This window comes from Schistocerca piceifrons, chromosome 7 (genome assembly GCF_021461385.2).
Source record: "Schistocerca piceifrons isolate TAMUIC-IGC-003096 chromosome 7, iqSchPice1.1, whole genome shotgun sequence".
Taxonomy (NCBI): Eukaryota; Metazoa; Arthropoda; class Insecta; order Orthoptera; family Acrididae; genus Schistocerca; species Schistocerca piceifrons.
In genome coordinates this window covers 34,142,561-34,165,646 of record NC_060144.1, presented here as the reverse complement: position 1 = coordinate 34,165,646, position 23,086 = coordinate 34,142,561, and the positions used below count along the sequence as shown (strand labels likewise).

At 45.0% G+C, this 23,086-nt stretch overlaps 1 pseudogene; it reads right to left on the bottom strand.

Annotated features, from left to right (window-relative positions):
- Positions 1-22,471: 22,471 nt before the first annotated feature.
- On the bottom strand, positions 22,472-22,572 carry LOC124709434 (annotated as a pseudogene).
- Between the last annotated feature and the right edge of the window lie 514 nt (positions 22,573-23,086).

Genomic DNA, 23,086 nt, shown 5'->3' with positions numbered 1-23,086 from the left:
TAGCAGTAATTCAAGTAAGGCTGGGCTCTATCTCGCCCCAGTGCAGTGCGACGCCATTCCAGCAAACTATTTGTATCACTACAAACTGCTGGCCGTTGTGTTGACTTTCGATTGGACGCATGTGCTTCTGCAGCTTTGCTTACTCGTGCCACATACGAACAGTTAGGCTCACCACGTCAGTCAAAATCTAACACGCACCTCATTGCATACAACTCCCTCCACCCCCTGCCTCTGCGTCTCAACCGCCGGCTGCTCCTGCTCTGGAACTAAATCAGATTTTTCAGTTTCAGAACCGCCACATTGCTGTCTACTCTACAACTGCTTGCCACACAAGCTGCGTCGGCTGCCCAACCGACCAACCAACCGATCCAACAGGTACCACTAAACAACATTCCACAGTTTCGGAATTTCTCTGAAAAAGAAGATCAATGGATCGATTATCTCACCCAGTTCCAGGCCAGCTGTCAAGTCCATCGAATTCAAGAGACTGTGAAATCTCAATACTTCCTGTCCGCCACGGGAATCCCTGTGTTTCGCTTAATTCAAAAACTCTTCCCTACGTCGTCTCCGGACGCAGTCTCCTATGATCAAGTAGTAGGTGCATTAAGTCAGTAATACGAACAGCAGATTCACGTCGCGGCAGCCAGATTCCAGTTCTTTCGCCTTGATCCATTCTAGCGCTAACAGATTATAGCAAAATGTGAAAAGACAAATAGAAAAGCAATGTGCAAAGCCACTGAAAAGAGACATAGGTTACTTCTGCAGCGCCCCTCCTGTAAAACAAGAATAAATGAGCAAATAGAATGACTGCGACGACAGCTCCCCGGCAGCAACTTAGAATACATGAAAAGCAAACAAAACTTGTTGATCAAACCCGTCGTCACTTCTTGTGGCTGTGCCCTCTAGCCGGCCGGTGTGGCCGTGCGGTTCTAGGCGCGTCAGTCTGGAACCGCGTGACCGCTACGGTCGCAGGTTCGAATCCTGCCTGGGGCATGGATGTGTGTGATGTCCTTAGGGTAGTTAGGTTTAAGTAGTTCTAAGTTCTAGGGGACTGATGACCTCAGAAGTTAAGTCCCTTAGTGCTCAGAGCCATTTGAACCATTATTTTGTGCCCTCTAAATCTACATCGATGGTCTGCAAATCGCATTTAACTGCCTGGCAGACGGAGCATCGAAACAGTTTCATAATTCTCTATTATACCAATCACGTATAGCGCGTGGAAAGAACGAACACCTAGATATTTACGTACGAGCTCTGATTTCCCTTGCAGAATGAGACTTTCATTCTGCAGCGGAGTGTGCGCTGATATGAAACTTCCTGGCAGATTAAAACTGTGTGCCGGACCGAGACGCGAACTCGGGACCTTTGCGTTTCGCGGGCTAGTGCTCTACGAACCGGGCTACCCAAGCACGACTCACGGCCGGTCCTCACAGCTTTACTACTGCCAGTACCTCGTCTCCTACCTTCCAAACTTTACAGAAGCTCTCCTGCGAACCTTGCATGGCGACGACTTTGAACGTCGTGTACAGTTCTGCCACTGGGCACAAGAGAAATTACGGGACGATGACAGAATTTTTGCCGAGTTCTATTTAGCGACGAAGCGTCATTCACCAACAGCGGTAACGTAAACCGGCATAATATGCACTATTGGGCAACGGAAAATCCACGATGGTTGCGACAAGTGGAACATAAGCGAACTTGGCGGGTTAATGTATGGTGCGGCATTATGGCAGGAAGGATAGTTGGCCCCATTTTATCGATGGCAATCTAAATGGTGCGATGTATGCTGATTTCCTACGTAATGTTCTACAGATGTTACTACAAGATGTTTCACTGGATGACAGAAAAGCGATGTACTTCCAACATGATGGATGTCCGGCACATAGCCCGCGTGCGGTTGAAGCGGTATTGAAAAGCATATTTTGTGACAGGTGGAATGGTCGTCGAAGCACCATACATGGCCCGCACGTTCACCTAATCTAACGTCCCCGGATTTCTTTCTATGGGGAAAGTTGAAAGATATTAGCTGTCGTGAACCACCGACAACGCCTGACAACATGCGTCAGCGCATTGTCAATGCATGTGCGAACATTAGGGAAGGCGAACTACTCGCTGTTGAGAGGAATGTCGTTACACGTATTGCCAAATGCATTGAGGTTGACCGACATCATTTTGAGCATTTATTACATTAATGTGGTATTTACAGGTAATGCGTTCTCAGAAATGATAAGTTCACAAAGGTACATGTATCACACTGGAACAACCGAAATAAAATGTTCAAACGTACCTACTTTCTGAATTGAAATTTAAAAAAACCTACCTGTTACCGACTGTTCGTCTAAAATTGTGAGCCATATGTTTTTGACAATTACAGCGCCATCTATCACAAAGCGAAAAAAGTGGTGCAAGTAAAACACTCATATTTCTTTAAGTACTACACGAATATGTAATATAAGACGGGGGTTCCTATTTTAAAAAACGCAGTTGATATCCGTTTGACCTATGGCAGTGCCATCTGGCGGACCAACCATAGAGCTATCTGGTTTCCCCCTTCAAGCTAGAAAAGTTTTGTTCTATGTAGTTTTTTCGTTTGACGCTTATTTCGTGAGATATTTGGCCCGGTCACGATCAATGACTACCGTTCCCTCACTGCTAGCCAAGGTGCGAGGCATCGACTACGACTGTGGAAGACTAGGGCACTGTGTGACGTATTGAGGTGCAATGCGAAATGAGTGCCGATGCAATGTACTGAAGTACTGAGATTCAGACAGTTCAGTCGGTGGCGGCGGCCTATATGCACGCTGCCCAGGAGGCGTTACCGGCGAGTAGCCTGGGGGCGAGCCCTGGTCTTCTTTTGTCATAGGCGCACCTAGTTCAGCGCCTGCTATACAATGTTTCCTAGTGGCGACAGGTGTGCTGGCGAAGGCGTACAGCGGTACGGTTCGAATTTCCAACGCCGATTCTACAAGAAAGGTTTGCACAGCAAATTCAGCTGCAGTTTTCCCCTGAACGTCGGTAGCATGCACCAAATCAGAGGCACTTGTTGGCGATGATTTGACATATCCTGACCATCAACAGTCAGATGGTCTGTAGTGACAGCACGCAGACTCAGAACATGTTTAGGACACGCTTCCTCAGTGACCACTTTCTCATTATCTGTTAGTATCCTTACCTTTCCTATTTTGTCTTTCACTTTCTTTTTCTATTTCATCTGCTCTCTTCTGCGCTTCAGCATCCAGTTTCTTTAAAAATTCTAACATTTCGAAACATTTGCAAGCAGGCCTGCGAACTCATCCGAGTATCTCTTCTCTCTGGCTTGTCCAGCCTATGGCTATTTTCTGAGACGTTATTTACTTCTAATCTCATAGACATACGCTGCTGACGTTACCTTCATGCAAATATTTTCTGGATTGTACAACTGTTTGTAAAATATTTTCTATGTCATTCTGTCGTTTACGCACTAATAAGGCTAACTAACGGCTCTATTATACTTAATCTGTTTGACTGCTGTGAATTTCCAAAAGACATTAAGCTTTCTTTATATTTTGGTTTTGAAATTAACTGTCGTTTCTTTCAAGTATTTCTGTTATAATCTTCCAAATGGGCACATATTTCTGTCCACGCCTTATAAGTGGCGAAACTTGTTTTCGTGGCAGAAATGTAAGCCACTGGGCCGATCAGTCTGATGTTGTTCGCAGCTGGGCACACGTGGCAGAGGCTACAAGGTTATATTTTACTTTTGGAATGAGTGTAGCTGCTCCAAATTCTGACTGTTGCTTTTCAGCAATGTAATTTTACGTAATTAAGCTTTGTGCGTCATGAAAATTGTCATCTATGTTAATGAGTTTTTTTTCATATCTGTTTTCCTATGTATCGTTTTATGGGATTTAGCAATTTCTCATTCTGATGAAGACACCCGTCGTAGGTGTCGAAATATAGGTCAATGTACCTACCGTTCATGGGCATATGATTGACTATTTAATCCGATGTTGAGAGTCAATAAAATATAGAAAGGAAGCTGAAAATAAAATACATATATTGGTTGTTTGCACCAGCAATCTATCTCGAGAATACTGCGGATATAAATGTTCGCAGGTTTTAAATGGATCAGTAAAAACGGAAAAGGCTTAATTTGCAACTGCATCCCAAAATGTCCGATTTGAATGTTACCCAGGTAGGATCGGCGAAACACTGCGAGTGTTAAAATGAAGTTAACAAAAGCAACGCTAACCGTGATGGGGACACATCCTTAAGACCTAATCCTGGAGTATACGAAACGGAATGAGCAACACTTAGAAGTGTATCATAAGGTGGGCAATACACATATTATTATTCGAAAGCCGGCTGGAGTGCCGAGCGGTTCTAGGCGCTACAGTCTGGAACCGCGCGACCGCTAGTGTCGCAGGTTCGAATCCTGCTTTGGGCATGGATGTGTGTGATGTCCTTAGGTTGGTTAGGTTTAAGTAGTTCTAAGTTCTAGGGGACTGATGACCTTAGTGGTTAAGTCCCATAGTGCTCAGAGCCATTTGAACTAATATTCAAAAATATTAAATAATATCAGGGAAACAACATTCCTACACACCAATACGGAGACTATTTGTCTTTCCGGAGAAAAAAAGCCCAGGAAACTGAGAATACAATGACGGACGTGGGAAAACGAATCCGAAGGATTCTGAATTGATAGTTCACGATGCTCGTAGCATGCCAAACCTGCGAGTTATGGTCAACATCGTCATTGTTCCGATATGAACAGATCAGTGAAACCATGTCTGGCTGCCATCAAGTAAGTAGGTAGAAACGCTCTGCCGAGGACTCGAACGTCGGACTTCACGCTGATAGCGCAGTCTGCTGTTGCGGTTGAGAGCGAAGCCTGCGGTATACCGATGAGCTGAGTACCGAGTTCAGAGACCAAGTCCATAATTTCTAGTCAGCAAAGAACTGACTGCTCATCTAGTCCTACCAACAACCTAGGCAACCAGTCCTTTTAAAGTTATATCGGTCCGCCGCAGTCGTTTTCTTGCAACAAAATCTCTAGCCTGTAGATGCGAAACGCGAAAAAAGAATATTCTCGGTTTGCTCCCCACTTTTGCTAAAAACTCAAGCAGCAGCTAGCGATGCATCACAGGTCTTGCGGTAAGCTTTTCGTCAATACCGTGATATCTTTTGAACTTTTAACATGTCAGGGTTGTTTCTCCGTTAGTTTTGGACCGCGGGGAGGTATTTATCAGCCGAGTATACTTTCTATAGCACGACTCCGACTTCCATCTCCCGTTGGGCAGAGTTCCGTCATCTGAAACGAATGCTTTCAGCTCCTATTATAAAGCTCACCCACGAAAGTAAATGAAACAGTCAGGTTCACGCTAAATTACATAAAGATCAGATGATATCTGCACATACAACCACTGTGATCGCATTAATCCGTATTAAAATGTGTATGAGCAGAGCTCACGTAGTTCACCTCGTGTATAATCGAATTATTTATCAAATACCAATGAACAGACACCGGCCGAACGGGTTGTCGCTTTTCAAATGCTGTTAAATGTATTCCAGTCGTTCCACACTGTGCATTTATTTAAGCGCAGTAAAGTAACCACACCCTTACAACGAAAAGCACATCAACTCTATAACAGTGCTTAATCCGAACTTCACTTTCGGTAACACACGTGATGGTAGAAAATATTCTCGAGGCCCGTATCATTCCCCACGGCGTACTGCGTGGCTTCTCTCTTTACACCCCTTCAGGCGTCACTTAACAGAAATGTGTGGCTCACTAGTAGTTGCTCGACCATTGTATTCTATTCTTTTTAACTCAGATGGCACAGTCATTGTGCTAGCTGGACTGCAAATAGCACTGTGGAAGTCATGTGTGATTCTTTCCGCTGATTTCATGCAGTTCTTTTACACTCACGCTCTGCAGTGCTCGACAGCTCCTGTCCGTTAGTGCCGGAGCTCTGCCCGATCTTGGTTTATACGCGTTCGTTCCTTCACATTTGCACTTCACGACCTCACCGCCAACAGCCGGTGTGGAGTGCTGTAGACGGGTTGTCACTCAGGTGACATCTAGTGACAAGTCCACGTTCGGAGTCACTCCGATTACCTCACCGATTCTTTCTGTGATTTCTGCTCCTCTATCGACAGTAAAATACTCCGCCTTCTCATACACTGGCGGCTCTACCCTTCACGTCTTCTAGTGGTCAATCAGCATTGCGTAGGATTGACTGGATGCTTTTGATCTGATTGTGCTTAGGCCTATTAAATTGTTTAAATTTTTCTGATCTTGATTTACGTTACACCTACTCAGGTTCCACTCAATATAAAAGTAGACCTACTGAAATTTGGGATCAAGAGGATAAGATTAAGACCTCTGAAAAAAAAGGAGCTTGGATTTCTCACTGTATTACTTCTGAGTGATAAAATCATTCCTTACCTCATGTAGGCAAGTTATGTTCTCCAGTTCTCTTCACTGAATGTTTACTTATTCAACAAATCACGTTGTCCAGCTGTTGTCTCGGTGACTCTAAGACAGGTGGACAGGAACCAGAGCGCGTCAGACGATTTCCTTTTGTGACGCACGATTGACCATCTTAGAGGTCTATTGTCGTGGAAAGTTAGTTCTTGTTGCAATGAAAATTTCGTTACCTTCAGTTCATTTCCAGGAAATTGGTACGTATTTTCTAATTTGAACTGCAATTTCCTTAACCTTTAATACAAAGGGAGTGGAAGGACTTAACCCATACAGTGACCATTTCATTTCAACATATTTATTTGCATCATAAATAAATCATTAAGAGAATTACGATCATAAATCAGATAATTTCTTTAAGAAACGCCGCACAGGCAAACTCTACAAACTGCTTGTCATATAAAACCACAAATGAATTAATCTCTTTAAAAAAATTTAAAAACCCGCCTCTCAGGCCAATTTTACATACTGATTGTTATATGAAACCACAAGCGGATTAATCGCTTTGCAAACATTAAAAAGAACGCCACTCGGGCCAAGTAAATCATTTAAAATAAACTTAACATCAAACAACCAGGAAATCAATTATTATTTACACATAGATTGAAAACCGCCCCTCCCGGGCGTGATATTACCAAACAACTTAACAAGGTTATAGACAGTTTGATCAATAATAACCCATTTATTTTTCCATCAAAATTGACATACGCCACTAAGGCTGAATTCCACCGCAATTTTAGAAAACGGTTTCCATTAAGACACATTCTTCTAGAAATCCCTCAAAATTCATAAGACAAATATCTGAAGCATTTAACCAAGGAACCTTGCAGAGCCACCACAAGTATTAGAAAACTGCAGCTTATACAATAACTGAGGCCCAAGATTGTGAGGTCGCGACTTGGCCACGAACGGTGAGGGCGACTGACTACTTACCTTCGAATTAAGATGTGGACTCCGTTTGCACTTCCACCCCGTTCAGAGCACCAAAATCGGAACCAAACAACACACGCGATTTCAGGCGAAGTCCGCCGCCCGTACGACCGCTAGTAATTTAAAAGGAGAGGCTCTGCATTTCGGTGGCCCACTGATTCTGACCTCTGAAACATAAATCAGAAGCTACAACACTGAACTAAACAACCCTTCCTTCACCTTAACACTCAAACTTATACAGAAAACTACTTCGATAAAATTGAGAATAATGTAACTAATTTCATTCCTCTAAGCAGAACCACGTACACGAATGATGCAAACGGAACTGGCTCATTAAAACTCAAGCATCACATGGAGCACCTTAAGTGGGCCTGTAAGGTACCACACGGTAATCTTTAGACACGGAATACAGATCGTTCGGTAAGGCTGCGCGCACGTATCAATGTTTTAGACACTTGCCAGCTGAAATAAGAACAATACTATTAAGGAGCGAAGCACACACTTAATAAGAGGCATGAAATATCACATCGCAGTCCTTGCAACGCTTTGCTGCCTCAAGAGCAATCATCATTATATTTCACTAATCGTTGGTAGGACTTGAATTACGTAACTTGATGCCAGCTGCTGGATCGATGTGGCGAAGACACCAGATGTTGCTTAGTTCGATAGTAACAGCGTGTTCCTTCACGGAAGCGAGCACATGCATAGCTTCACGGGGTCGCCAAGAAGCCACAGCGCCGGCCCGCTGTTACTGACCCAGTATGATCAAGCGCTAACTGCCGCCCGCACTCAGGCACACCGTGCTCGCTGCCGTCTCTCCAACGTCTCGCTAACACGCGCACTTCCGCGTGCCGTGCCCAACTTTGTTGTCCCTTTACCACTCCGTACTGCCCCCTGCATCCTGAGGCAGCCCGGGCTCCAAAGACAAACTTCTGCCAGAGGGAATCGATAGTGCCTAACCAAAGATATCCCTGGCACCAGTCCCTCCACGGCTCAGAAATAATTCATTCGCTCAAAGAGAACAGTAATTTGGTGTGGTTCAGTGGCATGTGCAAGTCTTTCTGTGTGACGCCACTATGGTAACTTGCATTTTCCTAACCTGCCGCAGATATCCAGTTGGGAAAGAGGACGTACAGTTCAACGTGGGACCTGAACCACTTGTCATTTCTGGTGAATCTCTACATGGATGAGAGGTGAAGGCCGGGTTAAAGGCAGACTGGAAAAATCTGTGGTCCGAACGGGAATCTTGCGACCTTTCGGTTTCCAGCCACTTGCTTTACTGCTAAATAATCAGTCCCGACTGCTCTGATATTGTTCGCATGAAACAGCTGGAAGTAATTTCCGACATGTCAAATAAACGTTAATGGTTTTATTTTACTTACTGCGCTTGATTTGTAATTTAATTGGGCATCAGAAAGACACAGGCCGAGAGGGAAATTCTGGAAAATTCTGGCACATCATTTAAGAAACTGCATACCAAATTTAGAAGCGTTCTGTGAATGAAAGAGTCAACAACAAAAACATACGCAGTAAAATTGTCACAGTTCAGTAAAAGAAAATAACCAGATTATATCTTTCTCGAAACTCGAGAACACAGCAGATGATAATACCTTCAATGTAATTGCTGATGAAGAAGATCACTTAGAGATTTCAGTTTTTGATCAATCCGTTGAAGAGTGCCAAGATTCATGAACGGAGTCCAACGCCACCTGGATCGGCGGAAAGAAATCGCAACACCAACAAGGAATTGTGCAGCACGAACGAAGGGTGATGGGCGTATTTCATCTGGAAGATGTTGTCTACTTAAATTTCCCGCCAGTCGCTAAGATTTCCGCTAGTGGGGCCGCTATGAGGACGCAAATCAGATTAGCTTCAAATACACACTGCAACGGTCATTTGCGTTATTAACTTTTAGACTGGACATGGAGAGTTGATGTTAGTCAAGAATGAAACTTCCTGGCAGATTAAAACTGTGTGCCCGACCGAGACTCGAACTCGGGACCTTTGCCTTTCGCGGGCGTGAGTCGTGCTTCGGTAGCTCAGATGGTAGAGCACTTGCCCGCGAAAGGCAAAGGTCCCGAGTTCGAGTCTCGGTCGGGCACACAGTTTTATTCTGCCAGGAAGTTTCATATCAGCGCACAATCCGCTGCAGAGTGAAAATCTCATTCTGGTTAGTCAAGAATGCCTTTAAGGCGACAAAGAGGCCATTACCGACACTCCACTGAGTTTGAACGAGGCTGGATGTTCCTTCTCAAAAAATGGCTCTGAGCACTATGCGACATAACTTCTGAGGTCACCAGTCGCCTAGAACTTAGAACTAATTAAACCTAACTAACCTAAGGGCAGCACATACATACATGCCCGAAGCAGGATTCGTACCTGCGACCGTAGCGGCCGCTCGGCTCCGGACTGTAGCGCCTAGAACCGCACGGCCACTCCGGGCGGCGTTCCTTCTCACATACTGCAGAAAGACTTGGCAGGTATGTAGCCACTGTACAAAACTGCTGGCAGAGGTGGTCACAGGAATATGCGGTCGAAAGACCGGGCTTCGGACGGCCACGTGGCAATGCTGAGAGAGAAGATCGTCATGTTCGGCTTAAGTCTCTGGCATATCTAACCGCATGTGTAGAAGCAATTTGAGCAGCAATTGGCACCACAGTGCCATAACTAGCTATTGCATGTCGGTTACTTCAAGGAAAGCTCCGTGCCAGACACCCTGTTGCGTGAACTCCACTGACCCCAAACCACCGCCATCTACGACTTCAGTGGTGTTAAGCGGCAGCTCATTGGAGGACAGGGTGGAGGTCTGTTACGTTTTCTGATGAAAGCTGCTTCTGCCCCGGTGCCACTAATGACAATGGATTTGTTAGGAGTAGGTCAGTTGAGGGCCTGAACCAACCTGTCTGTGTGCTAGACACAGTGAACCCACAGCTTTAGTTATGGTCTGGTATGCGATTTTGTATGACAACAGAAGCACTCTCGTGGTTATTGCACCCGCCCTGACTGTAGAATTGTACGTCTGTCCGGTGATGCGACCTGTTATTCTGCCATTCATGAAGAGCACTCAAGGGGAGTTTTCCAATAGGATAACGCTCGCCCAGGTACCGCTGTTGTAGCCCAACCTGCTCTACAGAATGTCGACATGTTGCCTTTGCCTGCTTGATCACCAAATCTGTCTCCTGTCGAGCACATAAGGGTCTTCATCGGACGACAACTCTAGTTAATCAGGCACAACCGGCATTAACCGTACCTGTATTGACCGGCCAAGTGCGGCAGGCATGAAACTCCATCCGATTAACTCACATCCAGCAGCTTTACAACACAATGAATGCTCGTTTGCATGCTTGCATTCAACATTTTGGGGGATACACCGGTTAAAAATGTACCAAAATTTCACATAAGCGCTTACATTAACCTGTGATCTTGCAACGTTCATCAAATATGTTCCCTAGAGAAAAGTATTCCCAAAATTTCATTACTCTGTATTATTTACTTTATGCTGTTGCGACTTTTTTCCGTCAGAATGTCTGCGAAAAGGAGAAGAACTGACTGTCCATAGGGAGCCATGATGTACCGAGAGTCAAGTGAATAATGATACTCAGTTAGAACAGAATACAAGTTCATGATATTCGTACATTTGTACACACGCAATCACAGAATGCAAAATGAATAGGCATACAGAATTATGGAATTCACAACCGATTTACTGATAATCTAACCATTAAACGCTACACGTCAGAGATAGATTGTACCTAAGAAACTAGAGCCAATTGAGAAATCCGTTTCCAGATTCAGATTCAGCTTACCAAACACACCCAGAATACGTTCAAATACCCCTGGCAACAACAAAAATATATTTTTGTAGAGTTGTGTTATTATAAAAACTTTGTTCTTTATTATGTAAGTGGAACTATAACCATAAAAAAGTACTACAAATGGTAAATAGTGTTGGAAGATTACGGGCACATCGAATGATACTTGATATTTTAAACGACAGTTAGCTCAGATCACTCAGGTCACCTGATTGAAACGTTTGCTTCAAAGTGTCCCTCACCACATCCCTTCGGTGTTGTGTTGACATTAGAGTGAGCCAAAGGAGCCACAGCTACCCATGCACGGGCAGATGCCATCAGTCGATGACTATCCTGAGACGTCAGGCGACGACATGTTCGGCATGAGGTCCCCTCAGTTGCTGCGTTCAGGGTGAGTCCCCTTCAACGGTGCCTCAAGTTGACGGAAGAGAAGACAAAATGTCAGTCATCGCCTCCAACACGAGGCAAATACTCCTGTGTCTCAGCGACACCAACTGAGTGGCGACGGATAATTATAGGTTCAAATGGTTCAAATGGCTCTGAGCACTATGGGACTTAACATCTGAGGTCATCAGTCCCCTAGAACATAGAACTACTTAAACCTAACTAACCTAAGGACATCACACACATCCCTGCCCGAGGCAGGATTCGAACCTGCGTCAGTGACGGTCGCGCTATTCCAGACTGAAGCGCCTAGAACCGCTCGGCCACACCGGCCGGCGATAATTATAGGGTCCAAGCAACTGAAAAGGGGAAGGGCTCAGACAACGCTCACATTTGGCAGATCGCTTGTTTAGAAGTGCAACGTAAAATGAGAGATTTTAAGAAATTTTTGCTCAATCCCCGCAGGCCCACCCCGTTTTTGAGAAAACTACCCCTAAAGTCCATGTGCACGATCGACGCGGCACTGAAGGGATCTATAGTCAGCTGAGTATTTTCCATCAACTTTTATGGGGTACACCACATATTTTTCTAGAAATCGGAGGAAGAATTTTTGTCGAGAGATTCTAATTCACCAATTAGATAAAAGCTGTTGAACGAAAGCGCCTGTGGTGTAGCGAGCAAAGCTGTGGAGTGAAGAACTACTGTTTGTTCCTAGTTGCATTCTGCGGATTTTTTATTTGTATTTTTTCGGTTTCTAAACTGGTAGGCATAGGAGCGTTATTAAGGCAAGTAAAGCAATAGGAGGCGATAACAAGGTAGAAACAAGTACTCAAACGACTTGTATTAGTAAAGTGTTATAAAGTTAGTCCTAATCTTTTTATATTAACTCTTTCACCTACTTCGTTATATGTCTTTAATTTCCTTCGAACAGTAAGATGGAGCCCGCATCTCGTGGTCGTGCGGTAGCGTTCTCGCTTCCCACGCCCGGGTTCCCGGGTTCGATTCCCGGCGGGGTCAGGGATTTTCTCTGCCTCGTGATGGCTGGGTGTTGTGTGATGTCCTTAGGTTAGTTAGGTTTAAGTAGTTCTAAGTTCTAGGGGACTGATGACCATAGATGTTAAGTCCCATAGTGCTCAGAGCCATAGTAAGATGAACTGTAGTTGTCACGTAAATATTCGAAACAAATATACTCAGGGTGCTGAGAACGTCTAAAGAATTGACCTTTCGCGCAAATACATCGTTCCTTCCGAAGACTTGTGGAGAACAAACTTTGTTCAGTTACATAAATATTTCTTTTTCAGAAAATTAATTTTAATTCATGGCCTGCATACAGTGACATTGTCTCAAAGTTAATCATGATTTATGCTACTTCCTGGCAGACTAAAACTGTGTGCCGGACCGAGACTCGAACTCGGGAGCTTTGCCTTTCGCGGGAAAGCGCTCCACCAACTGAGCTACCCAAGCACTACTCACGCTCCCTCCTCACAGCTTTACTTCCGCCAGTACCTCGACTCCTACGTTCCAAACTTTACAGAAGCTCTCCTGCGAACCTTGCAGAGCTAGCACTCCTGAATGAAAGGATACTGCGGAGACATGGCTTAGCCACAGCCTGGGGGATGTTTCCAGAATTAGATATTATCTCTGCAGTGGAGTGTGCGCTGATATGAAACTTCCTGGCAGATTAAAACTGTGTTCCAGACCGAGACTCGAACTCGGGACCTTCCAAACTTTACAGAAGCTCTCCTTCTGTAAAGTTTGGGGGGTAGGAGACGAGGTACTGGCAGAACCGAAGCTGTGAGGACGAGTCGTGAGACGTGCTTGGGTAGCTCAGTTGGTAAGGCACTTGCCCGCGAAAGGCAAAGGTCCCGAGTTCGAGTCTCGGTCGGGCACACAGTTTTAATCTGGCAGGAAGTTTCATATCAGCGAACACTCCGCTGAAGAGTGAAAATCTCATTCCATGAATTATGCTGTGAATCTGTGGTATCATGTATCGATTCTCACCGGAGCTTCAAGTTTCCGTCAGGCATGGACAGCGGTCGTGCGGTACCCGGCACACCCAGTGGTGCGCTGCTGTCCCGCTCAGCCGCGCCTGCACCAGCCCTGGACTACGAAAGCGCCCTCTGCCGCTGCAGTGTAGGACGGGCGGTGGCAGCGAGGCAGCCCACACGCACGCACTTGGAGCCTTCTTACTACAACATCATGGCTCGTGCTTAATTTAGGGAGCCTCATCCTCCTTGTGATGGCTGGACTGTTTCTTACTGCATTAATTGTAATGAGTCTTCATATGCTAGGAGAAGTACGAGCTAACTAAATCTCTTGTTTGCTGTGTTAAGTCGTTCGCTAATCATTTCCGTTCCTGCCCAGCTTTCCCACGGCGACAGTTGCAATGCCACTCTGCAGCCCACCTGTTCCTACCGTTGTGTATGAAGTCGTACATGACACTATCGAACCAGTTATGCAATTTCAGATTGGTTTCCAGAAGGAGACTGTGATTCTGAAGTGTAAAAAAATAAAGTTTTTAACTTAGCGATAGTTATAAAAATCCCATGGCTAGTATATAGGTCTGCAGGTTGGTGGCATTACTCCCTCCTGTGCAAGACAGTTGACATTCGTCATCTATAAACATGCTATCATATATGACAATTTATTCATCCCAGGTCCTCCCCCCCCCCCTCCATCCTGTTTTTTCCCCGCCTACCCTCTGTCTGCCTCCTTCTCTCCCCAGAGTCCTTTTGCGTTTACCTTTGTGCCCTGCTACCTCCTTCTGAGTCCTCTCCCTTCGTCGTTTCTCTCCCCCTCCCCCCCGCCTTACGTATTTCCTTCCCCCCACTCCTCCCATTTGCCCTTACCTGTGGTGTGTCATCTTCGTGCAGACCTTTTAGTGCAGTGTTCCCAGTGATTGTTAAGTGTTGTGCGTCTTTTCCGAAGTGTTGCGAACGGACACGAAGCTGTCGCAGAGTGTGATTTTTGTTTAATATCTCTTGTGAACAGGATCCAGGCTGTCGCCGTGTTTTTTAATTGTCTGACTACTTTTTCCCTGTCTGCTTCCTGTGTACTTTATTATCATCGCCCACCATTAGTTTTATGTTTTAACTTTTCACAATTTTCCGCCATTTTACATTTTACGTCACCGTTTTATCCCCTGTTTTTATTTCTTCTTATCTTCTTATGTTTTAAAAATTCTGTAGCCTGAAGGGCTGCGTACTAAGCTGCTGCCAGTACCCCCCCCCCCCCCCCCCATTTGGGGGGAATCGAAATCCAATAAAGGAAAAAAAAAATCATCCCAGAAATCCAACATGATACAAAACATGTAATCAGCAAAGTATGGTTTTAAAATATTGGTCGAGTGGTTCTAGGCGCTTCAGTCTGGAACCGAGCAACCGCTACGGTCGCAGGTTCAAATCCTGCCTCGGGCATGGATGTGTGTGATGTCCTTAGGTTAATTAGGGTTACGTAGTTCTAAGTTCTAGGGGACTGATGACCTCAGAAGTTAAGTAACATAGTGCTCAGAGCCATTTGAACCATTTATTAGGGAGATACTTCGTGAACCCAACTGGGAACCACTGGATAAAAGACGATGCTCTTTTCGCAAGGTATTATTTCGGAGCCGGTGTCTGAAGCCGATTAGAGGCCGAGTCTACTCTCCCCAATGTACATTTTACGTTAAAAACTACGAAGGTAAGATGAGAGGCATTAGGACTTGTACGAACGATTGCACGTAGTCGGTTTTCCTTTGTTCTACCTGAGTGCGGAACAGAAAAAGAAAATGACTCAAGTGGACGTCACGGAATTAGACAGCTGATGGTCACACTCGCTGCCTGCGGTCCATAGGCGCTAAGCGCCGTCATTCCTCCGCCTACAGTGCTTTGTTGCCACATTCTTAACAGGTGCAGTAGTCCGGCGCCGGCTGGATGTTCAGCGCTCCCGTGCGACATCGTGCTTTCGCGTGTAGTTTCGGTCTTCCGCGGAATGGTGCGAAATGCAGAAGCAGGAACCGACATGTAGTGTTACCGCAGTTGGTGTGCGCAAAGGGCACAAACATATTCGAAAACAGTATGAAATTCTAGCATCGAATGTACTGAAGTTTTTTACTGATTTGGCTAACAGCGAAGGAACCATGAATAATAAAAATTTGCACAAGTCCATAAAATGACAACAAATTCGTTTGGTATTTCTGAAACGACTGTATTCCATATTGACAGTGCAGTGACGCCGGCAGAATCTCTAGACGTGAGCATATGTTTAGATTCTGCAAGAAAGGAATATAAATGAAATTTGAAATCTACAGAATTTGACGATTTTCAGAAAAAGTTAATGTGTAGAACTGTACATAAACTTACTTTTCTTCGCTAAAACTAATCAGCCCTTGATAAGACGTATGTGTAAAGATAAGGTAATTGACTAAGGCATCCCTCATCTCATACATTGAAGATGGTTCAAATGGCTCTGAGCACTATGGGACTCAACTTCTGAGGTCATTAGTCCCCTAGAACTTAGAACTAGTTAAACCTAACTAACCTAAGGACATCACACACATCCATGCCCGAGGCAGGATTCGAACCTGCGACCGTAGCGCCTAGAATCGCACGGCCACTTCGGCCGGCATACACTGAAGAGCCATAGAAATTTGTACACCTGCCTAATATTGTGCAGAGCCCCCTCGAGCACGCCAAAGTGCCGCGACACGAGTTGGCAAGTACTTGACTAATGTCTTAAGTAGTGCTGGAGGGAACTGACACCATGAATCCTGCAGGACTGTTCATAAGTCCATATGATGGGGTGAAGACCTCTTCTGAACAGCACGATCCAACGGATCCAAAATATGCTCAATAATGTTCATGTCTGGGAAGTATGGTGGCCAGCGGAAATGTTTTAAATCAGAAGAGTGTTCCTCGACCTGTTGTGTAGCAATTCTAGACGTGTGGGGTATCGCGTTGTCTTGCTGGAATTGTGCAAGTCCGTCGGAACGCCCAATGGACATGAATGGTTATAGGTAATCAGACAGGATGCTTACGTACGTATCAGCTGTGAAAGTCGCATCTAGACTTACCAGGAGTCTCATATCACTCAAACTGCACACAACCCCCAAACCATTACAGAGCCACCTACAGCTTGAATAGTCCCCTGCTGTCACGCAGGGTCCATGGATTTATGTGTGTGTGTGAAATTTTATGGGACTTAACTGCTAAGGTCATCAGTCCCTAAGCTTACACACTACTTAACCTAAATTATCCTAAGGACGAACACACATACCCATGCCCGAGGGAGGACTCGAAGCTCCGCCGGGAGCAGCCGCACAGTCCATGTCTGCAGCGCCTGAGACCGCTCGGCTAATCCCGCACGGCTGGATTTATGAGGTTTCCTGCATACCCATACACGTCCATCCGCTCAATACAATTTGAAACGCGTCTCGTCAGACCAGGTAGCATGTTTCCAGTCATCAACAGTCCAAAGTCGGTGTTGACGGGCCCAGGTGAGGCGCAAAGCATTGTGTCGTGCAGCCATCAAGGGTATACGAGTGGATTTCGACTCCGAAATCCCTTATCGATGATGTTTCGTTGAATGGTTTGCACACTAACACTTGTTGATGGCCCAACATTGAAATCTGCAGCAAACTGCGGAACGGTTGCACCTCCGTCACGTTGAAAGATTCTCTTCAGTCGTCGTTGGTCCCTTTCTTGCCGGATCTTTTTCCGGCCGCAGCGATATCGGAGACTTGATGTTTTACCTGATTCCCGATATTCAAGATACACTCGTGAAATGGTCGTGCGGGAAAATCCACGCTTCATCGCTAACTTGGACATGCTGTGTCTCATCGCTCGAGATCCGACTTTAACACCTGGTTCAGACTCACTTAAATCTTGATAACCTGCCATTGTAGCAGCAGTAACCGATCTAACAACTTTGCCAAACACTTGTTGTATTATATAGGCGTTGCCGACCGCAGCGTCGTATTCTATTTGTACTTGAATACGCATGCCTGTACAAGTTCGTTTGGCGCTTCAGTGTATATACTGGCATATACGAGAATGTGCTTATAAGTAATGCCTCCAAATATTTTACATCAAAAAGTTTAAAGCTTTTTACAAAAAACAATCGTCATTAGCATTCTACTTCTTTATTCTTTCAGTCTACAATTTATTGCTCAACATAGTCATCCTGGCAACGAGTACACCTCTATCAAACGAGAGACCAATTTGTTGATACCGTCACTGTTGAGTGATTTTGTTGACGGAGCCACAATCTCATTTCCGATTGCACTGATTCACCGCTGTCAAAATGAAGTCCTGCAAGGTTTTATTTAAGTTCTTGAAACAGACGAAAATCGGGTGGGGCCAAGTCAGAACTGTAGGCAGGATATTTAATCTCAAGGAACAGCACTGTATAAACGCAATCTAACCATCCATTATGTATCCATGCCTCGACGTGCTAAAGTATCTCTCTCCGTACAGGAATCACAAAATTTGTGAGAGTAGAGGTTGTAGACTTTGTGATACATGGAAGTCTGGATAGGTCGTTGAAGCGTGCTCGGACTGTAGATGTGAATGTAATTGACTTAGATATAGGGAAGTACACATTGTGACATAAGGAACTTTATGTTGGTCCGAGGAGTGTGCACGGATAGCCGAAGTGTCGGAACATCGATGCTGTCGACGACCTCCTGAATGGCTGTTTTCAACTCAGCAAATGTTTTGGGGTTATTGATGTACACCTTGTCTTTAATATAATATAGTAGGCGGCCACTCCCTATAAATACCGGTTTCTAGTTGTGACCGGGCACAGATTTTCTTATTTCACTATTGGTGCTCTGCCTAATATACCTGACGTCAAGGAATTCACAGTGAGCCAGTAAATATCGAAGTGTGTCGTTCAGCTGTGGAGCATCATTAGCAGGGTCTTCTCTTTCAGACATACGTATTCAGGGTGACAACTATTGAACTACAGGGTGTTACAAAAAGGTATTGCCAAACTTTCAGGAAACATTCCTCACACACAAATAAAGAAAAGACGTTATGTGGACATGTGTCCGGAAACGCTTAATTTCCATGTTAGAGCTCATTTTAGTTTCGTCAGTATGTACTGTACTTCCTCGATTCACCGCCAGTTGACCCAACTGAAGGAAGGTAATGTTGACTTCGGTGCTTGTGTTGACATGCGACTCATTGATCTACAGTACTAGCATCAAGCACATCAGTACGTAGCATCAACAGGTTAGTGTTCATCACGAACGTGGTTTTGCAGTCAGTGCAATGGTTACAAATGCGGAGTTGGCAGATGCCCATTTGTTGTATGGATTAGCACGGGGCAATAGCCTTGGCGCGGTACGTTTGTATCGAGACAGATTTCCAGAACGAAGGTGTCCCGACAGGAAGACGTTCGAAGCAATTGATCGGCGTCTTAGGGAGCACGGAACATTCCAGCCTATGACTCGCAACTGGGGAAGACCTAGAACGACGAGGACACCTGCAATGGACGAGGCAATTCTTTGTGCAATTGACGATAACCCTAATGTCAGCGTCAGAGAAGTTGCTGCTGTACAAGGTAACGTTGACCACGTCACTGTATGGAGAGTGCTACGGGAGAACCAGTTGTTTCCCTGCCATGTACAGTGTGTGCAGGCACTATCAGCAGCTGATTGGCCTCCACGGGTACACTTCTGCGAATGGTTCATCCAACAATGTGTCAATCCTCATTTCAATGCAAATGTTCTCTTTACGGATGAGGCTTCATTCCAACGTGATGAAATTGTAAATTTGCGCAATCAACATGTGTGGGCTGACGAGAATCCGCACGCAATTGAGCAATCACGTCATCAACACAGATTTTCTGTGAACGTTTGGGCAGGCATTGTTGGTGATGTCTTGATTGGGCCCCATGTTCTTCCACCTACGCTCAATGGAGCACGTTATCATGATTTCATACGGGATACTCTACCTGTGCTGCTAGAACATGTGCCTTTAAAAGTACGACACAACATGTGGTTCATGCACGATGGAGCTCCTGCACATTGCAGTCGAAGTGTTCGTACGCTTCTCAACAACAGATTCGGTGACCGATGGATTGGTAGAGGCGGACCAATTCCATGGCCTCCACGCTCTCCTGACCTCAACCCTCTTGACTTTCATTTATGGGGGCATTTGAAAGCTCTTGTCTAGCAACCCCGGTACCAAATGTAGAGACTCTTCGTGCTCGTATTGTGGACGGCTGTGATACAATACGCCATTCTCCAGGGCTGCATCCGCGCATCAGGGATTCCATGCGACGGAGGGTGGATGCATGTATCCTCGCTAACGGAGGACATTTTGAACATTTCCTGTAACAAAGTGTTTGAAGTCACTCTGGTACGTACTGTTGCCGTGTGTTTCCATTCCATGATTAATGTGATTTGAAGAAATAAAATGAGCTTTAACATGGAAAGTAATCGTTTCCGGACACATGTTCACATAACATATTTTCTTTCTTTGTGTATGTGGTGTCACCGTCAGACACCACACTTGCTAGGTGGTAGCCTTTAAATCGGCCGCGGTCCGTTAGTATACGTCGGACCCGCGTGTCGCCACTGTCAGTGATAGCAGACCGAGAGCCACCACACGGCAGGTCTAGAGAGACGTACTGGCACTCGCCCCAGTTGTACTGCCGACTTTGCTAGCGAAGCTACACTGACCGATACGCTCTCATTTGCCGAGCCGATAGTTAGCATAACCTTCAGCTACGTCATTTGCTACGACCTAGCAAGGCGCCGTATTCAATTGATATTTATTATGTGAAGCATGTATCATCAAGAGAGATGTTCTACAATTGTGGATTAAAGTTAAGTATTACATCATCTACGTACTTTATTTGTAATTCTCAAGATATTGTCCTGTTCCAGACCTCACGCCAGTCAGCGTGTAATTAAACGCGTGCTTTTCGGCCTCCTCTAGAAACACAGTGTTGGCTCTTCTGCCAACACTACAGTGTGTGAGGAATGTTTCCTGAAAGTTTGGCCATACCTTTTTGTAACACCCTGTATATCAAAAGAAACGTAAATTAGTTACAAACTACTGCGTGCACACACTTTGTTCAATATGTCACTACAGATAGTCGGATTTAGGTATGAGATGTTCGATGTCCCGGCCATCATTGGCGATGATATGGCGCAGACGAATAGCGAAATTCCGCATGACCCACTGAAGTGTCGGAACATCGATGCTGTCGACGACCTCCTGAATGGCTGTTTTCAGCTCAGCAACGGTTTTGGCGTTCTTGCTGTACAGCTTGCCATTAATATAGCCCCACAAAAAGGAGTGGCATGTGTTCAGATCCGGACAGTAAGGAGGCCAATCCAGTTCCATGCCAGTGCCCTCTGGGTGTCCCAAAGATAGAATGCGGTCCCCAAAGTGGACCTCCAGGACCTCAACACTCTCCTGCTTCGATGGGGTCGAGCTTTGACATGTATGAACCACACATTGTCGAAATCAGGGTCACTCTGGATAGCAGATATCAAATCATCTTCCAAAATATTCACGTACCGTGTGGTAGTCACCGTTCCATCAGGCAATACCGCACTGATTATTCCGTAACTGAACATTGCACACCACACAGTCACCCGTTGAGGATGAAAAGACTTTTCTATTGCGAAATACGTGTTCTCGGTCTCCCAAAAGCGCCAGTTTTGTTTATTGCCGAACTCATCCAAACAAAAGTGGGCTTCGTCGGTAAACCAAACCATACCACGCGTACTAATTCCCATCGTGCACCACGGCCAATCCTGTCCTAAGGCACACCATAAGTTACAACATTTTATTTTCTATAGTTCAATAATTATTACCCTGTCAGTAATACAAGCCTAGGCGGACATACAGTTTTAACAACGTTGGTCTCGATTCGTCGCTGTCTGATCCTTCCTGTAGCGGGAATGCCAGTAATGTTGCGAGCATTAGGTGACGAGTTAAGTCGACTACAGTACGGGGCTGTAGACGGAGCGACACGGAACGTTTTGGTCGGTCTGTGTAGCATGCACGGCTAGTGAAGTGGTCCAGCCCGTGACAGGTGGTCTGCCTGTCAACAGCTCCGAGCCTCGCTCACCAGTTGACGGGGAGTGCTTACGTCGACACCAGTGGTAGCGAGCCTGCGAGCGGGTGAATTTGCCGTATGCGAACCTGAGGGAAGTACCCACACATGGGCAAGTAATATCATACCGTACAACAGGTCAATTACTGTGCAATGCAGGTTTGATAGGAATTTCTCGAGACGCTCTGCCCTTTATATTCATGTGTGAATCAGAGATACACTTAACTTACGGAAAGGAATTGTGACAGAAAGCAACTGGATTTTCCATTATGTTGTTACTTCCTAAAACTCCCTGCCCCTCATACTGCACAATGGGTAATCGCCGTAAGTAATTATGTCCGAAAATTTAAACAAGTTGATGCCTGTAGCAATGATCTGTTGTAGCAACATGCAGGGTACAATGCACAGGCGCTGAAATTCCAAAATTTCTGTGGGTACATATCAATAGCCTAATGTGGTATAAGTTTTCAGCGTAATTTCGATATTTTTTAAAATCTCTACCTTTTATTTACTTTTATTTATAACATTTTACGAACACTACCTGTGTCATAAAGGAATGCGCTGTGATAAAGTAAAATATACCAGCACAATAAAGGATATGATTACTGGGGCAGTTCTGGGACCAAAGAGACGCACTGACCAAGTGTGTGGCCACACAATAGTTTCTATGACGCCCTGGCCAACAAGGGCTGTCACGCTAGCGAGTTTGGTTTGTAAGGATAAATTACTGTAATGAATATTCTCAACACACGTAAACCTGTTTATTGGAATGACGACAATGAAAATTTGGCCGGTTCGGGACTCGAACCCTGATGTCCCGTTTCAAGCGAGAAGTCGCATTAATCGCCTTTTTTTCAGCTGTCATCCTTGCGCAGGAGCTATGCTAACCTTTTCTGTATCGTTCCAATTTTAGTATCAAGTGAGTACGATCCTTCGGCTGTCCGTGCTTCAGTGACGGCCAAACCAAATCATCCACATGTTTTCGTCTATGTATCTAAACCTGCACTTGCGCGGTTGCGTCCGGGAAGCACATATTTATTGAGAATAGAGGGTCTGGTATTGACGGATAAATACGAAATAGCAGTGCCTGTGTTATTATGAAGTGTGATGCATGTCCAAAGGAACGTTGCATGACACTTCTTAGCAATACAGCCACTGCTGTTTCGTAGAAATGAACTTGCTCGATTTTGACTCGAACAAATGCTACAAAGTTACTTTATGTATCAAATAACAACAGTAATAATCACTACATGTTAACTTTAAATATAAAACACATTCCTTCTTACGTCATTTGCACTTAAGAATTTGTTTGCAGGTTTCATAACGTCAGTACTTATAGTCATTTCTTAAAAGAAAATTACCCAATAAAAACGATGTAAATCTTACAAATGCTGAAATTGACCGCTCAGAGGTACAAAAAGTAACAGGAATAGTTAAATCATCC